This window comes from Myotis daubentonii, chromosome X (assembly GCF_963259705.1).
Source record: "Myotis daubentonii chromosome X, mMyoDau2.1, whole genome shotgun sequence".
NCBI classification, from domain to species: domain Eukaryota; kingdom Metazoa; phylum Chordata; class Mammalia; order Chiroptera; family Vespertilionidae; genus Myotis; species Myotis daubentonii.
The window spans coordinates 18,834,300-18,851,107 of record NC_081861.1 but is presented as its reverse complement, the minus strand read 5'-3'; the positions used below and the strand labels follow the sequence as shown (position 1 = coordinate 18,851,107).

The 16,808-nt window shown below is 40.8% G+C and overlaps 1 pseudogene; it reads left to right on the top strand.

Moving 5' to 3' along the window:
* The window catches only part of LOC132224534 (large ribosomal subunit protein uL11-like), a 36,072-nt pseudogene extending 22,165 nt beyond the window's left edge, over nucleotides 1–13,907 (top strand).
* The last annotated feature ends 2,901 nt before the right edge of the window (nucleotides 13,908–16,808 follow it).

Sequence of the window (16,808 nt, the reverse complement as noted above, 5' to 3'; positions counted from 1 at the left end):
AGGCAGTTAGGGGCAATAAGACAGGTGAGTGGTTAGGAGCCAGCGGTCCCAGATTGCAAAAGGGATGTCCGACTACTAATATCATACTCAATGGTGAAAAACTGAAAGCTTTTCCTCTGAGATCAAGAACAAGACAAGGATGTCTACACTCACCACTCTTTTTTTAAAATATATTTTATTGATTTTTTACAGAGAGGAAGGGAGAGGGATAGAGAGTTAGAAACATCAATGAGAGAGAAACATCAATCAGCTGCCTCCTGCACACCCCCCACTGGGGATGTGCCCGCAACCAAGGTACATGCTCTTGACTAGAATCGAACCTGGGACCCCTCAGTCCACAGGTCGACGCTCTATCTACTGAGCCAAACCAGTTAGGGCTACTCTCACCACTCTTATTCAACAGTAGAGGCCTGGTGCATGAGAATTCCTGCATTCTGAGGGGTCGCTCAGCCCAGCTTTCACCCTCTCGCAGTCTGGGACCCCTCAGGGTATGTCCACCTGCTGGCTTAGGCCCTGGGATTGGGCGTCTGCCACAATCAGACATGCTTAGTGCTGCTGAGGAGGTGGCTTGTTGATGAGCAGAGCTCACCCTGTGGGAGCACACTGACCACCAGGGGGGCAGCTCCTGTGTTGAGCGTCTGCCCCCTGGTGGTCAGTGTGTGTCATAGTGACCTGTGGTTCCTGGTATTCTGCTGTTAGGGTCAATTTGCATATTTCCCTTTTATTATATAAGACTAGAGGCCCGGTGCACAAAAATTTGTGCACTCGGGGGGAAGATGGGGTCTCTCAGCCCGGCCTGTGCCCTCTCGCAATCTAGGAACCCTCCGGAGATAACGACCTGCTGGCTTAGGCCCGCTCCCGGGTAGCAGAGGGCAGGCCCAATCCCTAGGTGCAGCCCCTGGTCGGGCTCAGAGCAGGGCCGATTGGGGAGTTGTGGCGCCGCCCCCTGTCACACACAGAGCAGGGCAGATCAGGGAGTTGGGGCACCGCCACTGTCACACTCAGGGCAGGGCCAATGGGGGGGGGGGGGGTCGGGGCGCCGCACCCTGTCACACACAGAGCCGCAGGGCGATCAGGGGGTTTGGGCGCTGCCCCCTGTCACACTGATCCCAGTGCTGGGAGGCCTTGCTGCTCCACTGATCCCGGTGCTGGGAGGCATATTAACCTTTTACTATATAGGATAGAAGCCTGGTGCATGGGTGGGGCTGGCTGGTTTGCCCTGAAGGGTGTCCTGGATCAGGTTGGGGATCCCGCTTGGGTGCCTGGCCCGCCTGGGTGAGGGGATGATGGCTGTTTGCATCTGGTCACACCCCCTTTAGGGTGGGGGTCCCCATTGGGGTGCCTGGCCAGCCTGGGTGAGGGGCTGAGGGCCGTTTTCAGGCTGGCGGGTGACAGAAGCTCCCAACCTGTCCTTTTTTCCTTTTTTTTTTTTTTTATTCTGGGCCAGCTTTAGCTCTGAGGCTAGGCTCCAGCTATGAGACCTCTGCTGCTGAAAGCAGGTTTCTGGCCTTCGTTTACCTTCTGTATTTGAAACAATGTTACGGTCCTGCTGGCTGAAGCCTGGGGTTTTGTTTAGCTTCTATATTTGTTACAATGTTGCTTAGAGTGCAGCTGAGAGGCCGGCAAGGCAGGTGGGGAAGCTTGGCTTCCTCCATCACTGAAGCAAGCAAGCCTCCCTGTTCGTGTCAGCTGCCTGGCTGCTGGCCGCCATCTTGGCTGGCAGTTAATTTGCATATCGCCCTGATTAGCCAATGGGAAGGGTAGCGGTCGTAGGCTAATTACCATGTTTCTCTTTTATTAGATAGGATAGTTCTGAAAATCCTAGCCTGAGCAATAAGGCAAGAGAAATAAATAAAAGTCATCCAAATTGTTAATGAAGAAAGAAAACTGTCACTTTTTCCAGACAACATGATTCTGTACATAGAAAACCCTGAAGATTCCACCCCAAAACTATTTGAAACAATAAACAAATACAGCAAAGTTGCAGGATAAAAGATCAATGTACAAAAATCCATTGCCTTCTTGTATACTAACAACAAAACTGCAGAAAGAGAAATGAGAGAAAAAATTCCTGGCCTAACCAGTTTGGCTCAGTGGATAGAACATCAGCCTGTGGACTGAAGGGTCCCAGATTCGATTCCCTCGGTTGCAGGCACATCCCCAGTAGAAGGTGTGCAGGAGGCAGCTGATCGATATTTCTCTCTCATTGATGTTTCTAACTCTCTATCTCTCTCCCTTCCGCTCTGTAAAAAAATCAATAAAATATATTTTTTAAAAAAAAGAAAGAAAAAATTCCTTTTGCATTTCTAACCAAAAGAATAAATTACCTAGGAATAAACATAACAAAGAACATGAAAGACATCTATATACTGAAAATTACAAAGTATTATTAAAAGAGATTGAAAAAGACACCACAAAATGGAAAAATATTCCATGTTCATGGATTTAAAAAAGCAATATAGTTAAAATGGTCATATTAACCAAAGCAATATATAGAGATTAGCTAAAGAACATATATGCATAACCCAAAGACAGAAGTGTGGTGAGGGCCTGAGGGAAGGGGAGGCAGGTATTGGGTGGAGGTGGGCAAAGGGGTGGGGGAAATGGGGACATCTGTAATAGTGGAAAGAGTAAAAATAAATAAAGTTTAAAAAATAAATAAAAAAACAAAAATAAAAGTATTCTTTCATACTTCTCTCTGTCAGTGTCTCTATTACAGGTGAAAACTAAGTGCTCTTCTCACACTGTAAAAAGTATGAAGCAGTAGTAATATCCTATATAATAAAGAGATAATATTAAAATGGTCATCAGGCCCTCACAACATCACTCAGTAACAGCTCAGACACTCAACACTGGGAGAGAGGAATAGGGACCAGCCAAGCAGACAGGCAGGCGAGTGATTAGGAGCCAGCGGTCCTGGATTGTGAGACGCAGTCAGACATCCCCTGAGGATATCCTGGATTAGAGAGTGTGCAGGCTGGGCTGAGGGAACATCCCCCATGCACAAATTTTATGCACCGTGCCTCTAGTATCCTATCTAATAAAAGAGAAAAATGGTAATTGGCGTACGACGATACCCTTTTCATTGGCTAATCAGGGCTATATGCAAATTAACTGCCAACTAAGATTGGCAGTTAACTGCCAACAAGATGGCGGCTAATTTGCATATTTAGGCACAATGCAGAGAGGCGAAAGGGAAAGCAGGAAGAAGCCCCCTGCCACTGACAGTGATCGGAAACCCAGGGGGGAGCTAAGAGCTGGGGGGCAGGGCAAAGGTGGCCCTGGGGCCGCCTTTGCCCTGCCCCCCAGCCATGATTGGAGAATCAGGTGCCTTTGCCGCCCTGGCCAGTGAGAGCAGGAAGTAGGGGTGGAGCCAGCGATGGGAGGTGGGCACCGTCGAAGCTGGCAGTCCCGGGAGCTAGGGGTCCCTTGCCTGGGCCTAAAGCGGAGCCCACGATCGCGGGGCCGCTGCAGCTGTGGGTCCCCGCTGCCCGGGCCGGACGCCTAGGCCAGAGGCGTTAGGCCTGGGCAGGGGTGGAGCCTGCAACCACGGGGAGCTGGGGGTCCCCTGCCCAGGCCTGACACCTCTGCCGGAGGCCTCAGGCCTGGTCAAGGGGCCGATCCGGTGATTGGTGACCGGAGGGTGATGAGGGTCAACTCCTCTGGCCGAGGCATCAGGTCTGGGCGGGGGGCTGAGCCGGGGATTGGGGGGATATGATGGTCCCCTTGCCCAGGCCTGAAGCCTGGGTCAGAGGCATCAGGCTTGGGTGGGGGGTGGAGCAAGCGATCAGAGGGAGATGGGGGTCCCCTGCCCAGGCATGATTCCTGGGCCAGAGGCCTCAGGCCTGGGCAGGGGCCAGAGCCAGTGATCGGGGGGAGATGGGGGTCCCCTGTCCAAGCCTGACACCTCTGGCGGAGGCGTCAGGCCTGGGCAAGGGGCCGATCCTGCGATTGGAGGGTGATGGGGGTCAACGCCTGAGGGCTCCCAGTATGTGAGAGGGGGCAGGCTGGGCTGAGGGACACTCCCCCCTCTCCCCCCACACACACACCCAGTGCACGAATTTCGTGCACCGGGCCCCTAGTTTATTTATAAAACAGATCCATCTAGAACTCAAATTCTAGGGTCAATAGATTGTATCACTTATTATGATAGTGATATGTATAATTAATTTTTGCCTTTTTAAAAGAAACCATGTGATTCTAAAAGACAGTAAGGTATTTTCTTAAAGTTAATATCCTGACTTTAATTATTTAAATATTCTGACCTGAAACTAGAAATCAACATTTATTTTCTAACTGAAAGCTACTCCTGAAACAAAGACTTATGTATGTTTGTTTTTTGTTTTGTATTGTTTTTCCTGCTGAGAGGTAGAGGAAGAGAAAAAGAGAAACATCAATGATGAGAGATAATCATTGATGGGCTGCCTCCTGTCCACCCCCTACTGGGAATTGATCCTGCATCACAGGCATGTGCCCTGACTGGGAATTGAACCAATGACCTCTTGGTTCCTGAGTCAACGCTCAACCACTGAGCAACACGAGCTGGCTCAATGAGTTCTTAAATCAGTTCTCATAATTTTTATGAGATTAAATAAAAACATAAATTTAGAAAAATTGGCATAATGTTGTCCACATTTGTATAGTAGTTTTATCTTGTAATTTCTTTGTCAGGTTTTGGTATCAGGACAATGATGCCTTCCTACTATCAGAGGGAAGGCATTTGCAGGCTGGGTGAGAAAGGTGAAAGGATTAAGAAAAAAAATACAAGTCATAGATACAAACAAAAATATGGTGATTAGTAGAGGAAAAGGGGGGTAAACAGTGATGGAAGGAGACTTGACTTGGTGTGGGGAACAAACCTCACAATCTATAGATGATGTTTTATAGAATTGTACACTTGAAACCTATATAAATTTATTAACCAATGTGACTCCAATAATTTCAATAAAAAGAAAATAAATAATAAAATATCACAAATATAGGGAATTTTATTTTATTTTTTTTAATATATTTTATTGATTTTTTACAGAGAGGAAGGAAGAGAGATAGAGAGCTAGAAACATCGATGAGAGAGAAACATCGATCAGCTGCCTCCTGTACATCTCCTACTGGGGATGTGCCCGCAACCCAGGTACATGCCCTTGACCGGAATCAAACCCGGGACCCTTCAGTCCACAGGCCGACGCTCTATCCACTGAGCCAAACCGGTTTGGGCAAATATAGGGAATTTTAAATCAAACATTTTCTATTTTTTTTTCTTATTTCTTATCTTTTTTGGTAATGAATTCTTTTTAATTATACATTCATATATATTTTTCTCTTAGATTAGGTTTTTGTTATCCATTTTAATACTAATCTTTTATTAGCACCTTAATATTTCAGTATGCATCCTTAAATTATTATAATCTTATCATTTCTTTCATATTTTTATGATTTCCATAAAAATGAAAGATTCTTATAAAAGTATATATAACTTTATTCACCCTCTTTCCATACCTTGTGTAATCTTTGCTGTATATTTACATATAATTTGTTAAAAAACCCACAAGGCATTAATATATTATACTAACAATATTTTTATAATTATCCACATATTAACAGTACTGATGCTCTTTATTTTTTCCTGTAGTTCTCCTTTCCATCATTAATATCAGCTTGAAGAATTCACTTAGTTCTATTTAAACAGTTCTGATGAATTCTCTCGGCCTTTTTTTTTTGAAATTGGTGTATTTAGCTTTCAATTTTTTATTTTCATTGTGGATTGCTATAGTCTGAATGTTTGTGTTCTCCCAAAATTTATATGTTGAAACCTAAATCTCTATCGTGATAGTAATAGGAAGTGAGTGAGGCCATTGGAAGATGAATAAGTCAGGAGGGTGAACCCTCATGAATGAGATCAGTGCCCTTATAAATGATGCCCCAGAGAACTTGCCTGCCTCTCAACCATGTGAGGATATACAAATTAGATGTCATCTATGAACCACGAAACTGATCTCATCAAACACTGAATTTGCTGGCACCTTTATTGTTAACTTCCCAGCCTCCAGAAGTATGAGGAATAAAAATTTCTCATGTTTGTAAGCTACCCAGTGTGTGGTATTTTATTATAGAAGCCCAAAGGGACTAAGGCAGGAATAATGTCATAGGTTGGTAGGCTTTTCTATTTTTTCTTTTGTATTTTGTTTTCTTTACGCATTTTAACAATGCCTTTCAATTTCCTTCTGGCTTCCTATGCCTTTGGAGAAAATCCAACTTTTAGTATTGCTGTTGTGCATTTGAAAGCAAATTTATACTTCTTTTTGTTATTTTTTATATTTCTTTTTTTGGCTTTACCTTTCAGAAATGTGATTATGAAGCATATATGGGTGGTTTAATTTGTATTTATTCTGCTTGGGATTCACTCGGGTTCTTGAATTTGTGAGTTGAAACTTTCTATCCAATTTTAGATGTCACATCTTCAGATATTGTATCTATTCCATTTTATCTCCTCTTTCTGTATATGCTGTATATACAGGTTATTATGACCACCCCATCAGTACTTCATTGGGCCACCTTTTGCCTTCAATACTGCGACAATTCTTGGCATTGACTCCATGAGATGTTGAAAGGTGATGCGAGGAATCTGACACCATGCCTGATGAATAGCACTGTCCAGTTCTGTGAGATTTGATGGTTGTGGAACCAGCTGCCTCATGGCTCTTTTAACTTCATCCCACAAATGCTCAATTGGATTGAGATCTGGTGATTGTGGGGGCCACCTTAGCAAGGTAAAGTCTCCCTCATGTTACTGAAACCACTCCTGCACAATATGAGCACCGTGGCATGGCGCATTGTCTTGTTGGAAGAAGCCATCTCCATTGGGATATGCCATCAACATGATAGGATGAACTTGATCAGCAATGATACTTAGGTATGTTGTGCTATTCAGATGTTTTTCCACACAAATTAAAGGGCCTAAATCATGCCAGGAAAACATGTCCCAAACTATAACACTGCCCCCGCCAGCTTGAAGGGTTGTACTCATGCATGTGGGGTACATGCTTTCATGCTGTTTCTGCCAAATCCTCACTCTGCCATCTGCATGATGCAACTGGAAACGTGATTCATCGGACCACATGACTTTTTTCCAATGCTTGACTGTCCAATCCTTGTGTTCCTGTGTGAATTGGAGACGTTTTATCTTGGTAACTGCAGACAGCAAAGGTGTTCGAACAGGCCTTTGTCTGTTTTGTTGATACCCACTCCATGGCTCCAAGCGCCAACCATCATCATGTTCAAAGGCTGTTAAATGGCGTTGTTTACACATATCTTTAGAAAAAAATCACATCTACTGTCGTGGTAAACAACTTGCTTCCCTATTTATAATGGTCTGGCCCTCTAGCAGCTTCAGTACGAAATTATAGCTAATTTGCCTACAAACGTCAGGTGGTCATAATAATAGGGCCACTCAGTGTGTGTGTGTGTGTGTGTGTGTGTGTGTGTGTGTGTTTGTGTATGTACATGTATATATATATATATATATATATATATATATATATATATGTGTGTGTGTATATATATATATATATAATTATATATATATATATATATAATTTTTTACTGTACCCACATTTTTCTTATGCTTTATTAAAAAAATATTTTTTCCCTGTGCTTCATATTAACTATTTTAAGTTGACATATTTTCTTTTTTACTCATTTGTTTCCTATTGTGTCCTGTTTTCTGTTAAACATATCCAATATGGATTTCATTTGAGATACTGTATTTCTAGAAGATAAATTTGGTTCCTCCTCATAGATTCCAATTATTGTTTTAAATTTCCCCAATAATTTCCACTATTGTTCTAATATTTTTGCTATTTTTTAACATAAAAATCATTTTTCTTTTAAAGTCTATATGGTCTGCATGTACTATAGGTCTTTTTCTACTATTTATACTGTCCTTTCTGGGTTCAGAGGGACTTTTTTTTCATTTTACCTTCCTAGTAGGGGTATAGATTGGCACAGATGTTTTAGAAAGTACTGTAGCCATAAGAATCACAAAATTAAAATTTTAATATGCTTTAATTTACTAACTGTATAAGGAATATAATTACTGGAAATTAAAAAATGTATAAAAATATTTGAGTACATGTATCTTCACTATAGCACTCTTAATATAAGTGAAAAATAGAAAGTAATCTAAATGTTCAATAAATTAATACATACACAATAATCTATGCTTGTGATTTATTATTGTATAGTCATAAAAAGTCACATTTTCAATGATTACTAAAAGGCAAAGGAAAGCCTATGATAGCACATTATGTGAATCATCAGGATATAAACTATAGCTGTACATGCTTTTATCTGCATCCATATATCAACTGAGTCACTCAGTCTTAGTGTAAAAAGAAATTCATTATCAACCATTTTCAAATGTTTTATGGAAATGCTAAGATTTCCTCAATATTACAGGAAATCACTAGAGACTAGTGTTTTGTGACATTTATGATTCTAATGTTTTTATCCTACTGACATCTCAATCTCATTTTTATGTCACTTCCTATAGCTATTTTCTTCCATCTGCTATGTGTGCGTGTGTGCATACTCTCATGTACACACACACACACACACACACACACACACACATGAATAAACAATATTTATTAAAAATTTACTGCTAATTTGTTTGAATTTTTAAATATTGAATATTTTTATTTTCTTTATTTTTGGAGAAATTTATGTCACCATTACATTTTAATCAAATTTTTAAAATTAATAAGAACAAAGAAGTATTTATGGGAACTATGAAGAAAATAACTAAATTGAAAATATTCATCAGTTGGTATTTTTAGTCATATTAACCTGAGAATCTAATTTATGACTCATATGACCAACATAGCTAATTGAAACAAAAATAATTAATGTACCAGCAAAATTAAACAAACGCTCCTTATCCAGGGGTGGGCAAACTTTTTGACTCGAGGGCCACAATGGGTTCTTAAACTGGACTCAGAAGGAGCTGTGGCTGTGTTTCCCGACGTTGCCATGTTAACACTGCTGCTGGTGAAGGAGCGGAGGGGAGAGCAAGAGAACCCTCCGCTCTTTCGGCTCCGCAGGCCGGATAGAACAGCCGAACGGGCCGGATCCGGCCCGCGGGCCGTAGTTTGCCCACGGCTGGTTAGCCAGAGATTGGTTCTCAAAGTACAGATACACAACTTTTCATCATTTAGACAAACAGAAAATAAGGATAAACGCATACACATATTCAAATACTCTCACAAACATGCCTTTCATCAATTCATCGGGATGGAACAGTATAATATGTGCACACTTCATATATTTGCCATGATCAATCCTGAAGCCTTACACATATGAACACATACATGAAGTCTGCCTAGTACATTTGAATACACAGTTGTTATTGCCTGAGCCAATTTAACTTAAGCATTTCATTATAGCACAATCAAGGTATAAAATTTGATTGTATTATGTAATTATTTTTTAAATTCTAAATTAAAGTAGTAGTTTACAAACTTTCCCACATAGATGCAAGGAATAGTATCTAGAATTAAGCAGGGCTGTGAAAAAGAAAACTATAGACTCTTTTTTAGACAATTAAGAAGTAAAATATTCTCTAGGGATTAGAGTATCAAAACCATTTTTCTTTAATAAAACAACAATAAATTTACAGTCATATAGTGCTAATTTATTTTACAAGTCAAAATTTTTTAAAAATGATGTGTTATTTAAATTATGACATTAAAATTCTACCAGTTTGATGCAATAGGTTTGTATAAACAATGAAAAGCTCACTAAGGTGATATATGAAATGAGTATTTGCTATTACTGACTGAATATTAACAATTTGCAATGTGCTTTATGCACCTTCTCTCATTTAATTCCACAATAAACATCTAATTAAGATACTTTTTTCAAATTTCATAGTAAGAAAACAAAAGCTTATGTAGGTTCACTGACTTCCATAACATCACAAAGCTAAAAGTGAAAAAATCAGAATTTGAATGCAGATACATCTGATCCAAAAGTTGTTCCTCCAAAGGACCCTCAATTCATAGCTACTCAGCATTGGAAGGAATACTTCTTGTGACTTCATGCAGCAGCCAATACTGTGCACCCTTAGAAAGTTCTTCCTTATACTGAATATTTTTTTTTCCTATAACTTTCACCTCTTAATGCTAGTTATGCCCTCTGGGCCTAAGGCAAAAGTCTACTCCCTCTTCCACATGACAGCTCTTCAAATATCTCAAGAAAACTAGCATGTCTACCCTTAGTCTTCTAATCCCCAGGCTAAACACCCACAGAAAATTATACTGTAGCATTAATATCTCCACCTTGCATTTTTCTACACGCCCACATGTCTGCTCCTTTGTTCCTTCTCTCTCAAACAGTGGAAACAATGAGAAATTATGTCATCTATGAACCGAATTATATAATCTCACTCACCTCCTACTTCACTCCCCCACATAACTTCTTTAGAGACCTTCCAGGTAGTGAAGTGCTGTAGGATCTAGAGAAAAGAAAGCATTCAGGAATAATTATTAAACCAGTAAGTTCTTTTTCCAACCCTAAAGGTCATAGAGATATAAAAGGTAAGCACATTCTAGGATTCGTCATCATTTCCCATTGGAACTACCCACAGTAGCAAACGCTAAAAATATGAAAAACACTTGAATTTTTAAAATTTTAATAATATCACAAAATTTACAGGAGCACATATGGTCACAGGAATGAGAAATCTTGCTACAAGTACATTTTAGAAAAAGATTTGTATTTCAATTCCAGCTCTGCCATTTACTACCTGGATGTTTTTATACAATTTACAAATACTGTGAGGCACAATCCTATATAATAAAAAGGTAATATGAAAATTGACCCTAACAGCAGAGGAACTGGGAATCACTGGTCACTATGACACACACTGACCACCAGGAGCTGCCCCCTGATGGTCAGTGTGCTCCCACAGGGGAAGCTCTGTTCAGCCACAAGCCAGTCTGATGGCTGCCAGTACAGCGGTGGTGGTGGTGGGAGCCTCTCCCGCCTCCTCAGCAGCGCTAAGGATGTCCAATTGCAGCTAGGCCTGCTCCCCGCTGGCAAGTGGACATCCCCTGAGGGCTCCCGGGCTGCCAGAGGGATGTCTGACTGCCAGCTTAAGCCCAATCCCCCAGGGAGCGGGCCTAAGCCAGCAGGTGGTCATTCCCCGAGGGGTCCCAGACTGCAAGAGGGCACAGGCCAGGCTAAGGGACCCTCCTGAGTGCACAAATTTTTGTGCACCAGACCTCTAGTTTCCTCAATAAAAGAAAATTCTTAATTCACATAGTTATTTTAAAGATGAGAAGAAACCTATGCATAGCAGAGTAAAACAGGTCCACTTCAATTGAAAACATACAAATGATCAAGTTCACTCAAGCGCTAGAATAAACAAATTAATGGTTTACTTCATCTTAGCATCTTAAAGGTATAGGTCAAATGTTTAACATAAAGGTTATTCAGCAAGAGAAGAACCTGTATCATGTCAAAATGAGGAGATTCCAAGATCCCTGGAAGTTAGTCACAAGCATTTGTTTCATTCATTGTGAATTTAATCCACATGCTAAACCCTATCTCAACCAAAACCCCACTAAAATGACAGTAAAATATTTAAAGTCATAAATCTTTAAGGTCAAAGAAAAGAGAATAAACAACAGATTATAAAAAATGTAACATAATTTTAGAAGCTAGAAGGCAGATGGACAAATGGAAATTGACTTAGCGGTCCAGAGAAATTTAAGTATCGACAGAGGAAAAAGCCAACAAGCAAATAAATTTGTGTCATAGCACCCAAGAAAGATTCAGGAATTACAGCCATTGGTTACTTCTAAAGACAGAGATATGTATGGCAATAAAAGGAGAATTTGATGTCAGCCACTCCTTTCACACTTTGCATGAAAATATATTCAGTTAAATATCCAAGTTGATAATTTACATGTTGTACTTTCCACAAAACAGTAGAACATAAATCAGCCACTCTCTCTCATTTTATAAAATGGACCATTTTTTCCCCAGTTTCCCAACATCATGTCCTCATTCCATCTGAGACATCAACAGAAGCGCCATTAATGTTCATATTTCTATCAACATTCTATCAACATTTGGCAAAAATCAATGTATATAATTAAATTTAATAAATTTTATTGTATGCAAATGTTACAGCAATAAAGATTAAGAATAAAGACAGCTAACAATGAATTCTCATCTCATAAATACATAGAGCAGAGGAAATCAACGACTAAAACCATGGTAAAAGAGCTTTTGGCTTCAGGCTGAGAGGAGCCCAAGATACAACTTTCTTTAGCAGTCCTGAATCAAAGTTCATCAGGCACCAGCCATTTCCACCGTGCTGCCAAAGTTGAACCCCAACAAGGTCAAAGTCGAATACCTGAGGTGCACCGGTGGGGAAATCAGTACCACATCTGCACTGGCCGCCAAGTTCCCTGGTTCTATCTCTAAAAATATTTGGTGACAACATCCCCAAAACATCTGGTGAGTGGAAGAGTCTGAGGATTTCACTGAAACTGATGAGGATTCAGAACAGAAAGATTGATGTTGTACCTTCTGCGTCTGCCCTCATCATCAAACCCCTCAAAGAACTGCCAAGAGACAGAAAGAAGAGGTGGGGGGGGGGAATTAAGCACAGTGGAAATATCATAAAAATGTATCTTTATTGTTTAAAGTATTACAGATGTCCCCCTACTGCCCCCCCCATTGAATCCATCTTCCCACTCCTACCTTCACCACACTATTGATTGTGTCCATGGGTTATGGAGATATGCATATGTTCTTTTATTAATTTCTTCCTGCCCACCCTTCCCTCTGAGAATCATCAGTCTGTTGCATGGTTCCATGTCTCTGGATCTATTTCGTTTGTAAGTTTATTTTGTTCATTAGATTCCACATATAAGTAAGATCATGTGATACTTGTCTTTCTCTGACTGGCTTATTTCTCTTAGCATAATAGTCTCCAGGTCCCTCCATGTTGTCTCAAAGGGTAAGAGATCCCTTTTTTACTGTTGCATAGTATTCCATGATGCAAATGTACCACAGCTTCTTTATCTACTGATGGGCATTGGGCTGTTTCCAGATCTCAGCTATTGTAAATAATGCTGCTATGAACATAGGGGTACATATATTATTTATGATTGGTGTTTATTCCTATAAGTGAGATCACTGGATCAAATGGCAGTTCCATTTTTAATTTTTTGAGGAAACTCCATACTCTTTTCCATATTGGTTATAGCAGTGTACATTCCTACCCGGCAAGAGAAACAAAGGGAAAAATAAACAAATGGGAATACATCAAAATAAAAACCTTCTGTATAGCAAAAGAAACCATCAACAAAATGAAAAGGGAGCCCACTGTATGGAAGAACATATTTGGCAATGATACATCTGATAAGGGGTTAATTTCCAAAATATATAAAGTGTTCATACAACTCAACAAAAGGAAGACAAGCAATCCAATTAAAAAAAATGGAAAGAGGACACATTTCTCCAAAGAGAACATACAAATGGCCAAGAAACATATGAAAAAAGTTCAATGTCACTAATCATCAGAGAGATACAAATTAAAACTACAGTGAGGTACCACCTCACACCTGCCATAATGGCTACCATAAATAAATCAACAAACAAATGCTGGTGAGGATGTGGAGAAAAAGGAATCCTAGTATACTTCTGGAAATATCACTTTTGATGAGATTGTCAACATTGCATGACAGATGGGACACAGATCTTTAGCTAGAGAACTCTCTGTAATCATTAATAAGATTCTGGAGACTGTCCAGTCTATGGACTGCAATGTTGATGGCTGCCACCCTCATAACATAATAGATATCAACAGTGGTGCAGTGGAAAGTCATGCTAGTTAAGAACTACAAAGGAAAACATTTCAGTGTAAGATTATTTGACAAAAAAATACACATGGTGAAAGCAAATATAAAATAACTCATCCACTTATTCATTAAACAGCTATTATTCATTGATCGTCTATTCTTTACCTGGCACTATTCTAGACAGCAGGAAGACAAGATACTTGATTTCATTTCATTACTATTCTGGTAGCCCTTTGAAATATAGATATTAGGAACCATGTTATTAATTGATTTAGGTGTTTCTCCCTATAATTTAATCTAGTATATTGATCACAATATGCACATATATTTCTCCTAGATTGTAAGCTCTTACAGAGCAAAAGCCATAGCACATCTTTACATTTCCTCATCACTGCAATGCTCAGCATACTACAGTTACTAAAATTCTTATCAAACTGCACTCAAAATCTAGGTATATGACTTTAATAGACATATATGCTGACAGCTTATGGAAAATGAGAGGTTGTTTTTGTTTCCACTTCACCTCTTCACTTGAATAATCAAATTCTCCATCTAACACCCCACCCCCCACCGCCCAGTTTTCTTCCTCATAGGAAATGCAAGGAGGATGCTTGGATGAGCTTGAAGCTCATAATTCACTCCTACTTAGCTTGCTTTTCTAACCTGACTCTGCCTCTCTTGGCAGACCATCACTGACTGAGGATTAAATCTTATGAGGAGTTATCATCCTAATTTTTCAAAGGGCTCCATTTGGAGACAATCAAGAAAGCATCGAGGAGAACCAAGATGGCGGCATAGGTTAACGCCGGAGTTTGCTGCTTTGAACAACTACTTCAAAAGTGAAACCAAAAAACGGAAGGGACATCACCCAGAACCACAGGGGCGCTGGCTGAGTGGAAGTCCTACAACTAGGAGGAAAGAGAAACGCATACGGACACTCAGAGGAGGCACAGTGCTGAAGTCAAATTCTGAGGTGCGGAGTGCGCGGAGCGGGCTGGCGGCGGAGGGCGCGGTTGTTGTTTTCAATCAGGAGGGAGTCGCAGACTCTGAGCACCAGATCCGGGCGAGTCTTTAGGGACCCAGACTCAGGCGGGAGAAGCGGGACTGTCTGGCTTCGGTCAGAGCGAGTGCAGCTTTCTCTCCGAGCTTTGCAGCGGGTGCTGGGACTCAGAGAGGCAGAGCCCCTTGGGACAGGACTGAGAGCCGCCATAACTGCTCTCTCTGGCCCACGCTGTTGATCCTGTTCGACCCGCCCCGCCCAAGCCCTGCACAGAGGCATTTGCCGGATAGCCTCAGGCAAAGGCTAGATTAGCACCTCCCAGAGGACAGAAGTTCTCTCACCGCTGACACAGCTGAATCTCATAGCCACTTGGCCTGGAGGTCAAACCCTCCCTGGAATTAGCTACAACAATCAAGATTTATCTATAGGACTGCGAACAAAGACCACTAGGGGGTGCACCAAGGAAGCATAACAAAATGCGGAGACAAAGAAACAGGACAAAATTGTCAATGGAAGAAATAGAGTTCAGAACCACACTTTTAAGGTCTCTCAAGAACTGTTTAGAAGCTGCCGATAAACTTAATGAGATCTACACGAAAACTAATAAGACCCTCGATCTTATATTGGGGAACCAACTAGAAATTAAGCACACACGGACTGAAATAACGAATATTATACAGACGCCCGACAGCAGACCAGAGGAGCGCAAGAATCAAGTCAATGATTTGAAATGCGAGGAAGCAAAAAACATCCAACCGGAAAAGCAAAATGAAAAAAGAATCCAAAAATGCGAGGATAGTGTAAGGAGCCTCTGGGACAGCTTCAAGCGTACCAACATCAGAATTATAGGGGTGCCAGAAGATGAGAGAGAGCAAGATATTGAAAACCTATTTGAAGAAATAATGACAGAAGACTTCCCCCACCTGGTGAAAGAAATGGACTTACAGGTCCAAGAAGCGCGGAGAACCCCAAACAAAAGGAATCCAAAGAGGACCACACCAAGACACATCATAATTAAAATGCCAAGAGCAAAAGATAAAGAGAGAATCTTAAAAACAGCAAGAGAAAGAAACTCAGTTACCTACAAGGGAATACCCATACGACTGTCAGCTGATTTCTCAACAGAAACTTTGCAGGCCAGAAGGGAGTGGCAAGAAATATTCAAAGTGATGAATACCAAGAACCTACAACCAAGATTACTTTATCCAGCAAAGCTATCATTCAGAATTGAAGGTCAGATAAAGAGCTTCACAGATAAGGAAAAGCTAAAGGAGTTCATCACCACCAAACCAGGATTATATGAAATGCTGAAAGGTATCCTTTAAGAAGAGGAAGAGGAAGAAAAAGGTAAAGATACAAATTATGAACAACAAATATGCATCTATCAACAAGTGAATCTAAGAATCAAGTGAATAAATAATCTGATGAACAGAATAAACTGTTGATTATAATAGAATCAGGGACATAGAAAGGGAATGGACTGACTATTCTTGGGGGGGAAAGGGGTGTGGGAGATGTGGGAAGAGACTGGACAAAAATCGTGCACCTATGGATGAGGACAGTGGGTGGGGAGTGAGGGCGGAGGGTAGGGCGGGAACTGGGAGGAGGGGAGTTATGGGGGGGGAAAAAAAAGGAACAAATGTAATAATCTGAACAATAAAGATTTAATTAAAAAAAAAAAGCATCAAGGGGAGTGGCACAGTCCTAGAGACTAAGTCTTTCTAATGAATACATTTGTTTTATTTTCTTCCAGAACTGCCTCCCCCAACCCTCCTCAGTCACCAATACAATTATTTAAGTTGACTCAATTAGAAAACATCGACTCCACTTCATTAAGTATCTTAGCCAATCCTGTATAGTTCAGATGTACGGAAACCATGTGTTTTAGCAGAGAGCACTTTAAGCCATTAGGTAATATGCTTGTTAGAGAGTCAGAA